The 12471-nt window shown below is 39.0% G+C and overlaps 1 protein-coding gene across 1 annotated transcript in view; it reads left to right on the forward strand.

The window, feature by feature from the left end:
- Mosmo (modulator of smoothened) overlaps nt 1–12471 on the forward strand; it is a 70836-nt gene that overhangs the window by 38650 nt on the left and 19715 nt on the right. The gene's annotated exons all lie outside the window — the stretch shown is intronic.

Here is a 12471-nt window from a genome sequence, read left to right on the forward strand (position 1 = left end):
CTGTGTCTCTCAGGAGAGATCTACATCCGGCTCCTGTCGGCCTGCACTTCTTTGCTTCATCCATCTTGTCTAATTGGGTGGCTGTATATGTATGGGCCACATGTGGGGCAGGCTCTGAATGGGTGTTCCTTCTGTCTCTGTTTTAATCTTTGCCTCTCTATTCCCTGCCAAGGGTATTCTTGTTCCCCTTTTAAAGAAGGAGTGAAGCATTCGCATTTTGATCATCCGTCTTGAGTTTCATGTGTTCTGTGCATCTAGGGTAATTCAAGCATCTGGGCTAATAGCCACTTATCAATGAGTGCATACCATGTGTGTTTTTCTGTGATTGGGTTACCTCACACAGGATGATATCCAGTTCCAACCATTTGTCTATGAATTTCATAAAGGCATTGTTTTTGATAGCTGAGTAATATTCCATTGTGTAGATGTACCACATTTTCTGTATCCATTCCTCTGTTGAAGGGCATCTGGGTTCTTTCCAGCTACTGCCTATTATAAATAAGGCTGCTATGAACATAGTGGAGCACGTGTCTTTGTTTTATGTTGGGGCATCTTGTGTGTATATGCCCAAGAGAGATATAGCTGGGTCCTCAGGTAGTTCAATGTCCAATTTTCTGAGGAACCTCCAGACTGATTTCCAGAATGGTTGTACCAGTCTGCAATCCCACCAACAATGGAGGAGTGTTCCTCTTTCTCCACATCCTCGCCAGCATCTGCTGTCACCTGAGTTTTTGATCTTAGCCATTCTCATTGGTGTGAGATGAAATCTCAGGGTTGTTTTGATTTGCATTTCCCTTATGACTAAAGATGTTGAACGTTTCGTTAGGTGTTTCTTAGCCATTCGGCATTCCTCAGCTGTGAATTCTTTGTTTAGCTCTGAATCCCATTTTTAATAGGGTTATTTGTCTCCCTGTGGTCTAACTTCTTGAGTTCTTTGTATATTTTGGATATAAGGCCTCTATCTGTTGTAGGATTGGTAAAGATCTTCTCCCAATCTGTTGGTTGCCATTTTGTCCTAACCACAGTGTCCCTTGCCTTACAGAAGCTTTGCAGTTTTATGAAATCTCATTTGTCGATTCTTGATCTTAGAGCATAAGCCATTGGTGTTTTGTTCAGGAAATTTTTTCCAGTGCCCATGTGTTCGAGATGCTGCCCTAGTTTTACTTCTATTAGTTTGAGTATATCTGGTTTGATGTGGAGGTCCTTGATCCACTTGGACTTAAGCTTTGTACAGAGTGATAACCATGGATCGATCTGCATTCTTCTACATGTTGACCTCCAGTTGAACCAGCACCATTTGCTGAAAATGCTATCTTTTTTCCATTGGATGGTTTTGGCTCCTTTGTCAAAAATCAAGTGCCCATAGGTGTGTGGGTTCATTTCTGGGTCTTCAGTTCTGTTCCATTGGTCTGTCTGTCTGTCTCTGTACCAATACCATCCAGTTTTTATCACTATTGCTCTGTAATACTGCTTGAGTTCAGGGGTAGTGTTTCCCCCTGAAGTCCTTTTATTGTTGAGGATAGTTTTAGCTATCCTGGGTTTTTTGTTATTCCAGATGAATTTGCAAATTGTTCTGTCTAACTCTTTGAAGAAATGGATTGGTATTTTGATGGGGATTGCATTGAATCTGTAGATTGCTTTTGGTTAAATGGCCATTTTTACTATATTAATCCCGCCAATCCATGAGCATGAGAGATCTTTCCATCTTCTGAGGTCTTCTTAAATTTCTTTCTTCAGAGTCTTGAAGTTCTTATTGTACAGATCTCTTACTTGCTTGGTTAAAGTCACACCGAGGTACTTTATATTATTTGGGTCTATTATGAAGGGTGTCGTTTCCCTAATTTCTTTATCGGCTTGTTTCTCTTTTGTATAGAGGAAGGCAACTGATTTATTTGAGTTAATTTTATACCCAGCCACTTTGCTGAAGTTGTTTATCAGCTTTAGTAGTTCTCTGGTGGAACTTTTGTGATCACTTAAATATACTATCATATCATCTGCAAATAGTGATATTTTGACTTCTTCTTTTCCAATCTGTATCCCCTTGATCTCCTTTTGTTGTCTGATTGCTCTGGCTAGAACTTCAAGAACTATATTGAATAAGTAGGGAGAGAGTGGGCAGCCTTGTCTAGTCCCTAGTCCCTGATTTTAGTGGGATTGCTTCAAGTTTCTCTCCATTTAGTTTAATGTTAGCAACTGGTTTGCTGTATATGGCTTTTACTATGTTTAGGTATGGGCCTTGAATTCCTATTCTTTCCCGGACTTTTATCGTGAAGGGGTGTTGAATTTTGTCAAATGCTTTCTCAGTATCTAATGAAATGGTCATGTGGTTTTGTTCTTTCAGTTTGGATCACGTTGATGGTTTTCCATATATTAAACCATCCCTGCATGCCTGGGATGAAGTCTCCTTGATCATGGTGGATGATTGTTTTGATGTGCTCTTGGATTCGGTTTGCCAGAATTTTATTAAGTATTTTTGCGTCGATATTCATAAGGGAAATTGGTCTGACGTTCTCTTTCTTTGTTGGGTCTTTGTGTGGTTCAGGTATAAGAGTAATTGTGGCTTCATAGAAGGAATTCGGTAGTGATCCATCTGTTTCAATTTTGTGGAATAGTTTGGATAATATTGGTATGAGGTCTTCTATGAAGGTCTGATAGAATTCTGCACTAAACCCGTCTGGACCTGGGCTCTTTTTGGTTGGGAGACCTTTAATGACTGCTTCTATTTCCTTAGGAGTTATGGGGTTGTTTAACTGGTTTATCTGTTCCTGATTTAACTTCGGTACCTGGTATCTGTCTAGGAAATTGTCCATTTCCTGCAGATTTTCAAGTTTTGTTGAATGTAGGCTTTTGTAGTAAGATCTGATGATTTTTTTAATTTCTTCTGATTCTGTAGTTATGTCTCCCTTTTCATTTCTGATTTTGTTAATTTGGACACAGTCTCTATGTCCTCTCGTTAGGCTAAGGGTTTATCTATCTTGTTGATTTTCTCAAAGAACCAATTTTTGGTTCCGTTGATTCTTTCTATTGTCCTTTTTGTTTCTACTTGGTTGATTTCAGCTCTGAGTTTGATTATTTCCTGCCTTCTACTCCTCCTGGGTGTATTTGCTTCTTTTTGTTCTAGAGCTTTTAGCTGTGCTGTCAAGTTGGTGACATATGCTCTTTCCTGTTTCTTTCTGCAGGCACTCAGAGCTATGAGTTTTCCTCTTAGCACGGCTTTCATTGTGTCCCATAAGTTTGGGTATGTTGTACCTTCATTTTCATTAAATTCTAAAAAGTCTTTAATTTCTTTCTTTATTTCTTCCTTGACCAGGTCATCATTGAGTAGAGCATTGTTCAACTTCCATGTATATGTGGGCGTTCTTCCCTTATTGTTATTGAAGACAAGCTTTAGGCCGTGGTGGTCTGATAGGACACATGGGATTATTTCTATCTTTCTGTATCTGTTGAGGCCTGTTTTATGACCAATTATATGGTCAATTTTGGAGAAAGTACCATGAGGTGCTGAGAAGCATGTATATCATTTTCCTTTAGGATAGAATGTTCTATAAATATCTGTTAAGTCCATTTGGTTCATGACTTCTCTTAGTCTGTCTACGTCTCTGTCTAATTTCTGTTTCCATGACCTGTCCATTGTTGAGAGTTGGGTGTTGAATCTCGTATTATTATTGTGTGAGGTGCATTGTGTGTTTTGAGCTTTAGTAAAGTTTAGTAAGGTTTAGTAAGGTTTCTTTTATGTATGTAGGTGCCCTTGTATTTGGAGCATAGATATTTAGGATTGAGAGTTCATCTTGGTGGATTTTTCCTTTGATGAATATGAAGTGTCCTTCCTTATCTTTTTTGATGACTTTTAGTTGAAAATTGATTTTATGTGATATTAGAATGGCTACTCCAGCTTGCTTCTTCTGACCATTTGCTTGGAAAGTTGTTTTCCAGCCTTTCACTCTGAGGTAGTGTCTGTCTTTGTCTCTGAGGTGTGTTTCCTGTAGGCAGTAGAATGCAGGGTCCTCCAGTGCATCCAGTTTGTTAATCTATGTCTTTTTATTGGGGAGTTGAGACCATTGATGTTGAGAGATATTAAGGAATAGTGATTATTGCTTCCTGTTATATTCATATTTGGATGTGAGGTTATGTTTGTGTGCTTTTCTGCTCTTTGTTTTGTTGCCAAGACTATTAGTTTCTTGCTTTTTCTAGGGTGTAGCTTTCCTCCTTATGTTGGGCTTTACCATTTATTGTCTGGTAATAAATAGAGTTGTAGAAAGATATAGTGTAAATTTGGTTTTGTCATGGAATGTCTTGGTTTCTCCATCTATGTTAATTGAGAGTTTTGCAGGATACAGTAACCTGGGCTGGCATTTGTGTTTTCTTAGGGTCTGTATGACATCTGTCCAGGACCTTCTGGCTTTCATAGTCTCTGGCGAGAAGTCTGCTGTGATTCTGATAGGTCTGCCCTTATATGTTACTTGACCTTTTTCCCTTACTGCTTTTAATATTCTTTATTTATTTTGTGCATTTGGTGTTTTGACTATTATGTGACAGGAGGAGTTTCTTTTCTGGTCCAATCTATTTGGAGTTCTTTAGGCTTCTTGTATGCTTATGGGCATCTCTTTCTTTAGGTTAGGGAAGTTTTCTTCTATGATTTTGTTGAAGATATTTACTGGTCCTTTGAGCTGGGAGTCTTCACTCTCTTCTATACCTATTATCCTTAGGTTTGATCTTCTCATTGAGTCCTGGATTTCCTGTATGTTTTGGACCAGTAGCTTTTTCCGTTTTACATTATCTTTGACAGTTGTGTCGATGATTTCTATGGAATCTTCTGCTCCTAAGATTCTCTCTTCTATCTCTTGTATTCTGTTGGTGATGCTTGTATCTACGGCTCCTTGTCTCTTCCTTTGGTTTTCTATATCCAGGGTTGTTTCCCTGTGTTCTTTCTTCATTGCTTCTATTTCCATTTTTAATTCCTTCAACTGTTTGATTGTGTTTTCCTAGAATTCTTTCAGGGATTTTTGTGATTCCTCTCTGTAGGCTTCTACTTGTTTGTTTATGTTTTCCTGCGTTTCTTTAAGGGAGTTCTTCATGTCTTTCTTGAAGTCCTCCAGCATCATGATCAAATATGATTTTAAATCTAGATCTTGCTTTTCTGGTGTGTTTGGATATTCAGTGTTTGCTTTGGTGGGAGAATTGGGCTCCGATGATGCCATGTAGTCTTGGTTTCTGTTGCTTGGGTTCCTGCGCTTGCCTCTCGCCATCAGATTATCTCTGGTGTTACTTTGTTCTATTTCTAACAGTGGCTAGACTGTCCTATATGCCTATGTGTCAGGAGTGCTGTAGACCTGTTTTCCTGTTTTCTTTCAGCCAGTTATGGGAGCAGAGTGTTCTGCTTTCGGGCGTGTAGTTTTTCTTATCTACAGGTCTTCAGCTGTTCCTGTGGGCCTGTGTCCTGAGTTCACCAGGCAGGTCGCTTGGAGCAGAAAAGTTGGTGTTACCTATGGTCCTGAGGCTCAAGTTTGCTCGTGGGGTGTTGCTTATGAGCTCTCTGTGAGGGCAGCAATCCACGAGGGCCTGTGCTGCCTTTTCCGGGAGCCCTTGTACACCGGGGTCCCAGATGGTGTTAGGTGTTTTCCTCTGGAGTCAGAAATATGGTCAGAGTGTAGTCTCTTCTGGCTTCCCCGGCGTGTCTGCGTCTCTGAAGGTTTAGCTCCCCCTCCCACCCGATTTGGGTGCAGAGAACTGTTGATCAGGTCCCTTCAGGTTCCAGCCGTGTCTGGGGCGCTAATCTCTGTTTTCTTAACAGCTGCATAATACTTTGTTGTATAAATGTACCACATTTTCTTTATCCATTCATCAGTTGATTTACATCTAAGTTATTTGCATTTTCTGGCTATTGTGAATACAGCAGCAATGAACAAGGATAAGTAAGCATCTCTGTAGTAGGACATAGAGCCCTTTGGGTATATGCACAAGAGTAATATAACTAGACCACATGGTAGGTCTATTTCTAGCTTTTTTGAAAAATCTCCACCCTGATTTCTATAGTGGACACACCAGTCTTTAAACCCAGTGGCAGCTAAGTGTTCCCCTTTCTGTACATCCACACCAGCATTTGCTGTCATTTTATTTTTTGATGTTAGCCATTCTGAGTGGTCCTAAAGTAGTTGTAATTTGCATTTCTCTGGCCTTAAGGATGTTGAGCTTCTCTGCTTCCTCCTCTACCTCTTCTTTCTCCTCTTCTTCCTCTCCTCCTCCTCTTCCTTCAATGCTCTTAGCCATTTCTATTTCTTCTCTTGAGAACTCTGTTTAGTTCTACATCCCAATATTTAATAGGATTATTTGTTTTCTTGTTTTTAGGGTTTTTTTTTTATATTTTAGACACTAATCCTCTGTCAGATATATGGATGGTAAAGATTTTCCCCCATTCTGTTGGCTGCCACTTTGTGATGACATCCTTTGCTGTGTACAAAGAGGTTTTTGTTTGTTTTATGAGATCCCATTTGTTAAACGCTGGTCTTAGTTTCTGCACTACAGGAGTCTTGTCTGGAAAGTCTTTTCCTATGACAAATTGAAGTGTATCCCCTAACAGATCTAGTATATCGGGTCTTATATTGAGGTCCTTGGTCCATTTGGAATTGTTTCATTTTTCTTTAAGAAGATACACAGTTTAACCAGAACCATTTGTTGAAAATGCTGCGTGTTTTCCAGTGTATAAGTGACTTATGTCTGGGTTCTCAATTCTGTTCCACTGATCAGTGTATCTGTTTTTATGCCAGTAGTGTAGCAGTGTGCTGGTTTTATTCTCTTTTCTGTGCTGTAGTATAACATGAAACCCGGATGGTGGTACCACCCAATGCTTACTCTTCAGGACTGTTTTGGTTGTCCTTGTGTTTCCGTAAGAAACTTAAAATTACTGCTTCAGTTCCTGTAAATAATTATTTTGGAATTTGATGGAATTGTGCTGAATCTGTGGATTGTTTTTAATAGGATGGCTGTATTCGCAGTATATTAATCCTACCAATCTATGAGTGTGAGAAGTCTTTCCATTTTCTGTTCTCTTCTCATATATTCTCCATTTTCTTTCTTCAGTATCGTAAATTTTTCACTATACAAGTCTTTCATATCCTTGGCTAGATTTATCACAGGTTTTATTGGATTTTTTGTTTGTTTTGTTGTTTTTGTTTGTTTGTTCTTACGCTGTTGTGAATGTGTCACTTCCCTGTTGTTGGTTGTCAGCTTATAGAAAAGCTAGCAATCTTTTCTATGTTAAGTTTGTACAGAATGGTCCTGCTTCTTTGCTGAATGAGTTTTATCACCTGTAGCAGTTTTCTGATGGAGTCTTGGGTCTTTTATGAATAGAATCATATCTGCAAATAAGGATGGTTTGACTTCTCCCTATTTATTTTCCCTTTTATCACCTTCACTTTTTTTATTGTTCAAGGTTTCAAGTATGTGTTGAGCACGAGTGAAGAAATCGGACATCCTTATCCTATTCTTGACTTTAGTGGAAATGCTCTGAGACTCCTCTGCTGAGCGTGGTGTTGGCTGCGGACTCATGAGATACTGGTGGTGCAATGCATTCCCATGGAAGACAACAGTGTCTGCCTGCTCCTCCCACAGTCTCAGTGGCACACCACGGTGCAAAAGTCACCAAAGTTTACTTTGTGGAAGCAGTGAGTTTATTGCTTACCTACAGACAGAGCAGTCAGTGGCTTAGAGGTTTGGAGTAAGAACATGAGTGACTTTAAAGTAGCCACAAAGTCTCCACCCACCACGAATGTTGACTCCCTCATGGCTACATAAATGGAGTCTGCTCCCCTAATACTTTCCTGCCTATATCATCTAGCCCTTCCTAGAGACCCTGAGGCCATGTGCAGTCAGGGAGGGGTAGCTGGCTACTCTGGTGCAGGTCTTGTGCACAGTCAACAACCCCAGCTGTGATGCTCTGGGGAGCAGATCCAGTGGAACTCCTGAAGTGGGTGGCAACTTTAGCCCTGAGAATAGCCTTGTACCGCACCTGTCTTTATTATGTTGAGACATATTTCTCATTCCTATATCCTCTAACACTTTTATCATGAGGGATATTAAATTTTGTAGAAAGCTTTTTCTGCATCTGTCTTGAACCATCTATCTCTGCATCTCTGGAATGAAATTGACTAGATCATAGTTGATGATATTTTAATCGTTCCTGAATTTGTCTTCCTGCAAGTATTTTACTGAGAATTTTTGTGTCTATGTTCATCAGAAAGAGACCTACAATTTTCTCTTTTTGTTTGGTCTTTTTCTGGTTTTGCTATACTTTATACCGGTTTCATAAAAAGAATGTTCAAGTGTTCCTTTTCTGTTTTATAGAGTAATTTGAGGAATGCTGGTGTTAGTTCTTGGAAGGTCTGGTAGAATTCTGTGCTGAAGCCATCTGGTCCGGCACTTTTTTTAAGTTGAGACTATATATATATTGCATTGGTGTGAGGGAATTGGAGTTACAGACAGTTGTGAACTGCCATGTGGATGCTGGGAAATGAACCTGGGTTCTCTATAAGAATAGCCAGCCAGCACTCTTAACCATTGAGGCATCTCTCCAGGCCAAGTTAGAAGATTTTTAATTACTGTTCATATCTCATTGGTTGTTATGAGTCTGTTTAAATTATTTATTTCATATTGATTTAGCTTTGGCTAGTCATAGACATTAGAAATTCATCCATTTCTCTTAGATTTTTCCTTAGTAGAGCAGAGATTTGTTTTGCTCTGTTTTGTTAAGACAGGATCTCTCTTTGTAGCCCTGGCTGGCCTGGATCTCACAGGGATCACCTGCCTCATATCTTCCAAGTGTTAAGGTTAAAGATGTGCACCAGCTCACCTGGCCTTAGAATAGAGACTTTGGGTTTTTTTACGTTTGTCTTTATGATTCTCTCAGTGTTCTAAGTGTCTTGTAATGGCTTCATTGTCACTCTTAATTCTATTAATTTGGGTCTTTTCTCTCTTTTAGTTAATTTGGTTAAAGGTGTGTCAATCTTGTTAATATTTTAAAAGAATCAACTCTATTTTATTGGTTCTTTATATAATTTTTGTTTGTTGCTTCTTTTTTTAAATAAACCTCCCTTTTCTTTTCTAAAATTTACTTGTTTTATTTATATGAGTACAATGTCACTCTCTTCAGACACACCAGAAGAGGGCATCGGATCCCACTACAGATGGTTGTGAGCCACCATGTGGTTGCTGGGAATTGAACTCAGGACCTCTGGAAGAGCAGTCAGTGCTCTTAACCGCTGAGCAATCTCTCCAGCCCTTGTTGGTTGTTTCTATTTCACTATTTTGAGTCCTGGTTTCAATTATCTCTTCTATCTACTTGTTTTCTCGAGGCCATCAAGTGCATTATTAAGTTATTAATCAGAGCTCTCTCACAAAGACTTAAAAGAGTTATTTATTTTTGTGTGTTTTTAAGTTCTTTGCCTGCATGTTTGTGTATGCATCAAATGTGTGTGTCAGCTGCCTGCAGAGGTTAGAAGAGGCTGTGGGATGTTCTGGAACCGGAGTTACTGACAGTTGTGAGCTGCCGAGAGGGTGCTGGGAACTGAACTCAAGTCTTCTACAAGAGCAGCTAGTGTTCTTAACTGATGAGCTCTTTCTCTAGTTCAAAAAAAAATTTTTTTTTTGGATGGAGACAATGCTATAAACTTCCTCTTAAATTCCTTCATTGTGTCCCATCAATTTCATATGCTGTGTCTTTATTTTTATTTATTTCTAAAATTTTCCTCTTGCTTGCTTTCTTGATGCAATTATCATTGTAATAATGGCTAGGAAGAACTTGTATCTTTACTGTTTGGGTTGAATATCTATAGATGTCTGTTAGATCCATTTGGTTTGTGACATCATTTAACTGTAATATTTCTATCTTTAGTTTTTATCTGAATGACCTATCTTTTGGAGAAAGTGGATATTGGGCTCATCCACTGTCAATTTGTTGAAGTCAATCTGGTTATAAATCAAATTATATTTATTTCATAGAATTGGGCACACTTGCACTTGGTGCATATAAGTTTAGAATTGTGATATCCTCTTGGTGATTTTTTTCTTGAATAAATATGAAGTGATCCTCCTTCCCTGACTAGTTTTCATGTGAGTCTTATTTTGGTCAGATACTAGAATAGTTAAGCCTGTTTGTTTTTTTTTTTTTTTTTTTTTTTTTTTTTTTTTCCCTCTAGAGCTGGGGCCCAAACCCAGGGCCTTGTGCTTGCTAGGCAAATGCTCTACCACTGAGCTAAATCCTCAACCCCACCTGTTTGTGTCTTAGTTGGGTTTATTTTCCTTGGTTTTTACTAGAAGGTAGTCTATCACTGATGGTGAGATATGATTCTTGGAGAAAGCAAAAAAGATGGGTCCTGTTATCTAATCCAGTCTGTCAGTCTGCATTTCTTTATTGGGGAATTGTGACCATTACAGTTAAGAATTATTGTTGAACAGTGTATATTCCCATCATTTCGTTGTGTTTGTAGTGTTTTCTAAGATCTCTCTTGATGAACTGTTCGGAAATTATTTATTCCCTGTTCTCTTTTGAATGTGCTTATCCTTCTCTTTAGGCCAAAGTATTTCAATTATTATTCTTTGTAGAGCTAGCTTAGCAGTTGTAAATTTCTTTCATCTATTTTTATGGTGGAAGTTTTTCTTTCTCTTTGGCTCATGATAGATAGCTTTTCTTGGTGCAATAGCCAAGTCTGGCTGGCATTTGTGGTATTTCAGAACTTATAGAATATCAGTCCAAACCCTTCTGGTTTTTAAAATCTCCACTGAAAAGTTAAATGTTCTTCTGATGACCCTGTATTTATATGTGGCTTGGTCTTTCAGTTTTGAAAGTCCTTTGTTCTGTACATTGAGTGTTTTGAGTGTTATGTGGGGAGTTTCTTTTCTGATCTTTCTATTTAGTGTTCTGTATGCTCTTGTATCTTGATAGGGATTTGAGTCCTTAGATTTTGGGACATTTTCTTCTATGATTTTCTTAAAAATATTTTCTGTGACTTTGGGTTTCTTCTCCTTCTATATTTGTGATTTGTTGGTTTGGTCTTTTTAATTGTGTCCCAGAGTTCCTGCACATGGCATTAAAGGATTTTGTTGGTTTTGTTTTTGGTTTAACATGGTCTTTGACCAAGTAATCCAATCCTGTATCTATCTTCAAATCCTGACGCCCTCTCTCCCAGTTGGTCCATAGTGTTGGTGAGTCTTTCCATTGAGCTTGTAATTTGACTTACTCGAGTTTTCATTTTGTGTTTTATTTTTGTTTGGCTTCTCTTCAAAATTTCTTTTTATTAAATTCTGTTTTCTTATCTTGAATCATTTTCTTTATTTCATTCAGTTTGTGTTTTTGTCATCTTCAGTCCATAATTCAGAACATAATTGAAATTGCTATTTTGAAATATTGCTATGTGCAGTACCTAGACTGCTTTTCTTGGGACCCATTACTATGAAACTAATTTTTGGAGGAGACATATTGTCTTAGTTATTCATGTTGTTTGTTTTGTTGTAGTGGAACCTAGACATCAGGAGTTATGTCCTTTGTAGTATTTTATAGGTGGCTAACTGTCCCAGCTTCGAGTGGCCATTCGGATCTCTGTTTGCTGTTGCCCCAGCTTGTCAGGTTATAGAGCAAATGAATGGCATTTGGAGTAGTCTTGATCTGGGGATAGGGTTTCACAAGTGGCCCCAGCTCAGCTAGGGCTGTAAAGCTTATAATACAAATCTTCAGAAGTCTGTGAAAGGGGCTGGGGTACAGCAGGAATAGCAGATGCTACTTGGGGTCCATGCTTCTTGGGCTCAGGACTCGAGGTTCCCCAAGTGGCAGGGTCTGGGCTGCAGGGGGTTGGAGCTTTCCTATTTGTGCAGAGAAGGCACAGTCCCCGAGCAAAAGGAGTGGAGTTGGGTTAGAAGTGGGACTTCCCTACATGGAGGAAGTGCCCAAAACACATGGTCCTCAGGAAGGTGACCAAAGTCAAGGCACATTTTAAATAGAGATTACTAGTTCTTAATGTTTGCAGCATTAGACCCAAGGCCAAGGAGTAAGAACTGATGAAAAGCTAGTTATAATGAGAAGACAGTATTGAGGATGATTTAAGCAAGTTTCAGTTAGATACAACCAGCGAAGTACAGTATTGCTTACAGATGGCTGGTGGTGGTTGGAGGGCAGAAAGACTAGAAGAGGCAAAGGAACCAGGACTTTGCTCTGAGACTGTTTCCTAGGAATCTCAGAAGCTATACTCCAAAGGTCTTGCCAACATGACTTCCTAAACAAGAGCTGAACAAGAACAACATTAATCATACCAAAGTGGAAGGGGTAGGAGGAGCCCAGGAAGCCTCAGCTCTACACAGAGAACTACAGGCAACTAAGGAATCCAGAGGAATTCCAGGGAAGACACACCATTTGGTTACATCATAAACTAAGCAGCCTGCAATTATATATTTAGAAATATGGAGTTGGGGATTTAGCTCAGTGGT

This window comes from Rattus norvegicus, chromosome 1, assembly GCF_036323735.1.
Source record: "Rattus norvegicus strain BN/NHsdMcwi chromosome 1, GRCr8, whole genome shotgun sequence".
NCBI lineage: Eukaryota > Metazoa > Chordata > Mammalia > Rodentia > Muridae > Rattus > Rattus norvegicus.